This window comes from Miscanthus floridulus, chromosome 1 (genome assembly GCF_019320115.1).
Source record: "Miscanthus floridulus cultivar M001 chromosome 1, ASM1932011v1, whole genome shotgun sequence".
In the NCBI taxonomy this organism is placed as follows: domain Eukaryota; kingdom Viridiplantae; phylum Streptophyta; class Magnoliopsida; order Poales; family Poaceae; genus Miscanthus; species Miscanthus floridulus.
In genome coordinates, this window is record NC_089580.1 from 45,507,691 (window position 1) to 45,515,490 (window position 7,800).

General features: G+C 43.6%; 1 pseudogene; it reads right to left on the minus strand.

The window, feature by feature from the left end:
• Positions 1-1,780: 1,780 nt before the first annotated feature.
• LOC136482311 (large ribosomal subunit protein mL101 (rPPR4)-like) lies at positions 1,781-4,362 on the minus strand (annotated as a pseudogene).
• Positions 4,363-7,800: the final 3,438 nt, after the last annotated feature.

Below are 7,800 nucleotides of genomic sequence, written 5' to 3' on the forward strand. Positions count from 1 at the left end.
CATCCGCCGCCTGCGCTCGCTCGCAGGGGCGGCCGCCTTCTCATCGGTACTCTTCTTCTGCCCTTTCTAGGGTTCTTGATTCTTGCATCTCTTCTTGGATCCAGAGTATTGGGAGATTTGGGGTGATGGACGCCATGAGTGATCGAAGCTGCTCCTCTGGCACCACTTCGGCGGGGGTGGTGGAGTCCCTAGAGAGCTGCTTCTGTGACGGAGACTACGACGCGTGCCTGGGGCTCGGGGAGTATTTGCGTCTCTTCTTGATCAATTAGTTTTTCCTGAGATGGCTATTATCTTGGACACACAAAATGATTCCATGTAGTGGTTATCACTCCAGACTTTGAATATGGCAATGTGGTTTCAAATCCCAGTGGAACCTACTTTTCTTAACATAGAAAGAGAATTTGTGATATGCCACTCAAAAGATCCAGTCTTTGGAAAATCCAATCAGCCTATCCTGGTTCACTTTAATGCCATTCAGAAAGTTATCATCTGTTTCAGTACTTAACTATTGCATGCTTAATGAGCTTGGAATAGAGAACGTAGTAGGGATCATCACGAGGTAGATAGGAAAGGATTTGGGACCTTCCATCCTACAGACAGGATTAAGATGGAGATAGGAGTTGTGCACAAGCACAATCAGTGGTGGATCCAGAAATCGAGCAAGAGGGAGGCTAAATAATTTAAGGCTATAGATCAGCAACTATGTCATCAATATTAGGCTCAATCTATGTTCTTTTTTTACTCAACTTGACTCTCTCTCATTCCAGCACCATTTTTACCATATCTTTCTTATTAAAATACTCAACTTGAGCTGCAGCTGTTTAGAATTTTACTTTACATTTAGTAGAGCTGCCAAATTGGCAAAGTTTGGATGGTGTCGGTGCCTTCGTTGGTCAATGTTTGAACATGTATCACTTAAGCATTGCAGAATTTATACAACTGGCTCCAATAATGTGACCTACTCCATATTTGTTATTGCCGTTGACAAAATCTTGGCTGGTTAATGAATTTGGTAGCTTGGTTTATCTGTGACAGAACCAAAGGGGTTGGTAGATATATAAATGGCATGTCCTTGCTTTTGAGGACTTGGTTCATGCATTCAGGGTGATAATATCTGTAGTCTTTTCCTCAATCTAGTTTTTTCAAAGTAATAATCAAATAAACATCACACAAATGTGTCGTTTCATTTCTAAAAAACTTATTCACTTTGAATGCAAAGAAAAATATATAGAAGCCTTACCATCCTGCAGCCGAACCTGCTGCTCCATTGTCTGCTATGGAACTGGGCGGCAAAAGGATGGGGCGTGGGGGGGGGAGGCTGCAAGGTTGAAAAACAGAAGGTTATTGGCCCTTTGCTTCTATTTTTCCAACCATGACACATCTTCTCATTTTATATAGATGGGGGTTCCTTGACCATTAAGGCCCTGTTTATGCAGGGCAAGTTCGGAGCTCCATCTCTGATGTGAAGTTTGTATGCTAAAATCAAGAATCTTGAGACTACCTTTTGTCTAGAATAGAAAGAAAACAGCTTAACCAAACAACCAAAGTATACCCACAGCTCTAGATCCATAAATTTCCAGAGCTAGGAATACCCAGCTCCAAGAAATCCACAAATTTCCAGGAGCTAGAATTCTGCCAAACAATGCTGAAGGAAATTATAAATGGGGGTTTTACAGATATGATCTGACTTTCCAAACTGAAGAATGATGAACTTTCTAAATAAACAATGACTTGGTTTGGATGACAAGCTGGCAATGGCAGGGGCAGCCTCCTGGTAGCAGCGCGGGGGCTGGTGGCGACTGTAGGGAATTAGAATGAAGATAAATATGTATCTCATCGACCGTCGCCCAACCTCTTGAGTAGCTTCCCAATGTCGTAGCAGATCTCAATCTTATCGTTTTTTATCTGTTGATGGAGTGAATAGCTTTTCTTACCGGCTGCCAAGTATGTGCGCAAGAGGGACTCATATGCTTTCCCGTCAATGCACCCCAGCGTCCTCAGGCAGTTGCAGAACCTCTCGGCGCTGTCAGCATCCTTGTGTTCTTTGAAATACTTCTGGAACTTGTAGATCCTGTCCTGATCGAGCTTCCCTGCTTCTTAGGGAGTTTGGTCATGTTCTCTACCCAGTTCAGTGCTGAGTTCATGTCCCCCTTGCCCATGTAGTGATCAAGAAACAACTCACATGTTTTGGAGTCAAAGTCCGCACCTTTTTTCCTTGACCTTCTCCCTCAACGTTACTGCTTCTTCGCTCATGCCAAGCTTCAGATGGCCACGAATCATCATATTTGTCAGTCTTACATCATAAGTTTGATAATTAGATTCCCACTCCATATAAATATGCTTCATGCGGTCAATATCATTGAGCTTGTAAAGAGCATGAAGCATGCCAAGGTAGCTTATGTTGGTTACCATGGAGAATTTGGCCTTTATCCCATCCCATACCCTATTGACCTCGCTCAAATTGCCTAGTGAAGCATATAGGCTCATAAGGAAATCAAAAGGTTGCCTGCCATCATCAGCACCAATAAGCCCCTCGAGTTTCTTCAGAGCAGATTCTGCTTTTTCAACCTGTCCGGCATTTACATAGATAGAAGCAAGTGTGCTATATGCAGACCACCCAAGAGTCACATCTTTTTCTACCATTTCTTTAAGAAGTTCTTCAATGGCATCTATCTTGTTCGATGCTGCATAGCTGGTCATCAAAATGCAGCATGTGAGGTTATCCGGTTTAACATTCTTCACTTTCATCTCCTCAAAGAGACTATCAACCTTCCTATGCTGGTCTAACTTCATGTAAAGGGACATCAGATTATTGATGGGTAGCGTACCGGACCAGATGCCTAAGTTTATCCATCTGGCAGTAGAGATTTGTTGCTTTCTCTTCCATTTTTGCTGAGCAATAACAACTAAGAAGGGCGCCATAAGTTCGATTATTCTTGGCTAGATCAGGGAGGTTAGCAAAATAATTCTCAGCTGCCTCAAGGCCACGCACTTTATAGATGAGATCCAGATGTATTGCATGGTTAGTGATTGACATGTTCATACCCCTTGCATTGACCATCCAATCCATCACCTGCATGAAAACGATGGCACATTATAGATCAAGTAATACCAACCATAACTTAAGCATCAATAGCAGATGTACAAAGAAGAGCAATTGCATATTTGCTACTACTCTAACTCTCTAACTTGCATTTGACAGTCAATGTTATCGAATTATCTGATGAATCCTAGTCTCTAAGGCACTGACCAAATGATTAGTTGCGATTAGTTGTCAATCAGCTCGATTAGTTGAGCCTAGTCATCCTGCATATACCAGGACTGATATGATATATAGTATATAGTATAAAGCAAGCTGCAATAGTACAAAAACACCAGAGCAGTAGATTCTTGAGAGATTTAATGGCTAGTAGAGCTAGAGCTGCAGCAGCAGTAGAGCAAGAGGCAAAGAGCAGCAACAGAGCTAGAAAAGGCAGGGTTGCAGATCAGAAATTAAAGTAGAGCAGATGTAGCAAGAAGATGGAGGATTGGAGGACAGAAGCTTCATCTTCAGGAAGGAAGAAGGGACCCAGTGGCAGAATCTGGTGGCGCTTGGCTGCTGCAGTGGTTGAGGGATGGGAACCCGTGGTGCTTGAGGAAAGGTGCTTGGCAAAGGCAGGGACTGGAGCTGGTGGAAGCCTCCTGGTAGCAGCGTGGGGGCTGGTGGCGACTGTAGGGAATGTTGCCACCCTCTTGGGCTGCTGGCTGGTCGTGTGGGCTTTGCCACCCATAACAGTCAGATAAGAGTTACCAAACAGAAAGCAAAGCACACCTTATGATTATTTGCAGAACAAGCTTCAGGAGTAAAGCATGATCTTCTTTTTTAAGAAAGATACTCAAGCCTGGAAAACTAATACCCATATGCAGACACATAAGGAAGCTTATGCTTGTTATTGTAGAATTGAAGAACCAAAGCCACAAATATCTAATGTAGAACTGTTAATAAATGCTCAAAACATTGCAAAAGTAATCCATGTATCAAACTGCGTATATATTCAAAATCTTTGTTGACTGTTCATGAGACAAAGCAACTGTGACTCTGAGTAGCAACCAAATTGCAGATTATAATGTAACATTTATCTAACACGTCTCCATATTAAAAAATTCTGGAAAAGGTAAGTACAACTGTACAAGTGAAGAACCTGCAACATGGCCAGCTGAGCTGATAGTGTAGTTGCTTCTGACTGGAGAGTCTGTACTTTCCTTTCAAGCTCTGCAATGTAGCGCATCTTTCTTTCCTTTGACCTAGCAGCTGACTGGCGGTTTGCCAAAATCCTAAAATATGCCATGAAAGTAATTACTTGGTCACTGGAGCAAGTGATCTAATTACAACTGTACAAGTTTGTTACAGATTACAGCTGACAAAATGTTACTGCCCCCACTCCAAATGGTACACAAATTTTCTTAGTGCTTTCAACACTAGAGCAAATCAATATTTGCCAATTATTTGCTAGATCATTCACAGAGTGCTTTCAACTACTACTACTACAAGTACTACTACTACTAGTACTACTACTAGTACTAGTACTACTACTTGTACTACTACTTCTACCGTACTACTACTTATACTACTTTTTTTTCTTGCATCTCTTAGAACAAGGCACGAAATGTCGTGAACATCAAAGAGTGCATCCCGATGCCCCGTGAATGATGAGCAGCTATCCCATGGAGAGCAAGAACTAGATGACCAGCTTACTTAGGAGCAGTTCGATAACGAGTTAGAAAAAGGTCTAGAAGTGATGCTTACTCAGGAGGACCTTGTCGATGATGAGGATCCAGTGGGGGAGCCTAGGAAAGAGAAGGTGGAGAGGATGCCCAATGCGAAGAAGGGGATGATGATGACAACACCTCATCAGGGGGATATGTAAGTCCCAAGGATCCTTTCCCACGAGAACCCAGACGAAGGCCAACGGAGGACGAGTTGGACAAGGATTTTGATCCGAACGACGAGGTACGGATAAAGCCTTAGTAGCTTGTAAATTTGGCTAATGCTATGGCTTTATGTTACCTCTGCTAACACTTTTGACCTGCCGGATACACAGGTCATCCCTACTCAACCTCTGAAAAGACGACGTCGGCCTCCGGCTCGTCTTGCTGGACAATACGTAGCGGGGCAAAGGAGATCAGAGGAAGGAGCCACAGATACTCACAATGAGGCCTCCGCTCCACAACCTCAGGACACAACCACGACTAAGACTACCCAGCCAAAGAGGAAACAAGGGGGATTAGAAAGCCAAACCAATATCACGACAAGGCATGCTATGTGATAACGGAGGTCGGGCCAGATGGGCAGATCCTTGAGCCATATACATACATGGCGAAATTCCGTAATCACATCGGGTTTGTAGTTAGAGATAAGTTGAACCCAGCTATCCGTGGCTGGAATCTTGTACCTATGAGCCAAAAGATAGACCTATGGGAGAAGCTGAAGCAGAACTTTAGGTTTCCGGAGGGAACGCACGAGTTGGTACAAGAAAATGCTTTTAAGATAATGGGGCAGAGCTTCTGATGTTGGCGGTCGGATCTGAACAAGAACTTTATCCAACAGAAGTTAACTCCTTTCCACGAGTATGGCAACATAACTCCTAGTCAATGGGAGGAGCTCGTGGCTGAGAAGACTTCAGAGGCATCATTGGCCCTCAGTGCCCGTAACAGCGAGCAGGCGAAGAAGAACCAACACTACCCTCATCTAGGCCCCGGTGGCTACGCTGGCAAGCAAGAGATCTTTAGGAAGATGGACACAGAGGCCGAAGCTGTCGGGAATACGGAAGTGCCAAAGTTGAAGCCACGCCTCAAACAGTGGATATACGCGAGGAGTGTGGATTCATCCGGTAGTAGCCTCAAGTTTGCTAAGCCGGAGACCGGAGAGGTAGTATCAAAGATACTGAAACTTGCTGATGACAAGGAGAAGGGCGCATTCAACCCTTCTAGAGAGAGGGACGAGCTTACCGTTGCCTTGGGAAACCCCGAGCACACAGGACGCACCAGGGGGCTAGGGAAGAGGATGTCCTGGAAGCACGGATTCATAGAGGAGAGGCACATGTACAAGAAACATGGTAGAAACCGAGAGTCTAATCTTGAGCGCCAACAAGCATAGCTGATACATGAACAACAAGTGTCTCATGAACAGCAATTGCCTCGTGAACAGCCGATACGTGAAGAACAAGTGGCCCCTGGAGCAGGTGATGCACAAGTTGACAAGGATGTTCCCGAATGGGAAGCTCGAAACAAAATCCCAATCAAGATAAGGCCATCGTATGTGGGCATTAATGACGTCTCGTCGGTACACAAGTGGATGGCCCATGACCAGTTCAAGCCTAAGAACCAAGTAAAAGAATTCAGAGCACCGGCTTCTGAGGAGGGCACCACTAGCAAACTGCACAAAGGGTTTAACAAGTATCCAGCTGTTGATAACCTCAAATGGTCAAATGATTGCCCGGATAAATATGAAAAAGGCAAGAACTTCCTATCAAACCGAGTCATACAGTGCTTGCCACGTGGAATGAGAAAGTTCCACGATTGGTACTTGCGTGCTCAGATAACAGAACTAGAAATCTTACAAGCATAGATCCATGTCGGCACATTTGGAGCCCAAGGTGGGCAAATTGCCGTTGAGTTTAGGGATATCCAGGCATGCTTCCACCTCGGACGAATGGAAATGAATCTAATTCGCATATGGTGCCTGTAAGTCCTTGCCCTCTCGATATGATATGAATGTAATCTTTTGATTTTGTTTGTAACTAACCCGCGCCGTGATTTATAGAATGCAAGCGGACTTTGTGAAAAAGAGGCCAGCTCTGAAACACGGGTATATAGACCCTTCACCTATAGCATCAACAAATTTTAATTACCCTAAAGAGTGGAAACTAGATTGCAAAGAACTAGGAGCTGGAAAGACACTTAAGAAGAAAGAGGACATCAGGAACAAGAAAATATTGGAAGAGTCCCTCAAGGTTGCGGCATACATTGCTCTATGTTTTAAAAATCTCCAACAACACGATAATATATGGATACCATACCACTTCAAGTAAGTTCGACTGTATACTTAGCTTTGTTCAATATACTTTGTTCGATGCAAAAGAGCTTATGTGTTCCTTCTATGACTAAATTCCATGCAGCGATCACTGGGATTTGCAATAGGCGTCTGGCTCTCACATAGCATGGCATGGGTCTTTGATTTAGCGGATTTCCCAGTCGAGACATACAAAGACTTCATAGCGATTGTCAAGACGTATACATATCGACAATCCTCATTTAGCTACTATGTTTGTATACATACTTATAAGGTTCAATGTGGGATACTAACAAGTTGCCATTTGCTAAAACCATTGGAACAGAGCATTCAGGCACTATGTCCAGGAACATAAGGGGAGGCATCATCCAAATAGGAAGGAAAAGTTGGTATGTCAAAACTCTATGTGGCGGTAAGTGTCATTTACTTTGGTACTCTATATATTACGTGTCTGTCAATAGCATTACTTAACATCTCCATATGCAAAACACATAGTGCCCCAAGCAGAAGCCTGGAAGTCTACATTGTGGATACTACAACCATGTATTATGATGAGTACCATCGGTGGCTACAACAGAAACCCCAATCTGGTAAGTTTGAACCTCTTCGCTCGTAGTATGAAAAGTTCGCGATATGTTGTGATATAGTAAACCTAAACTTATTCTCTTGTAGTTGGAGAAAGATAAGACACGAGAAGAAACCCATACAAGGATGACGAGCTCTTAGAGATGGTCGGCGACCTTTGTAAC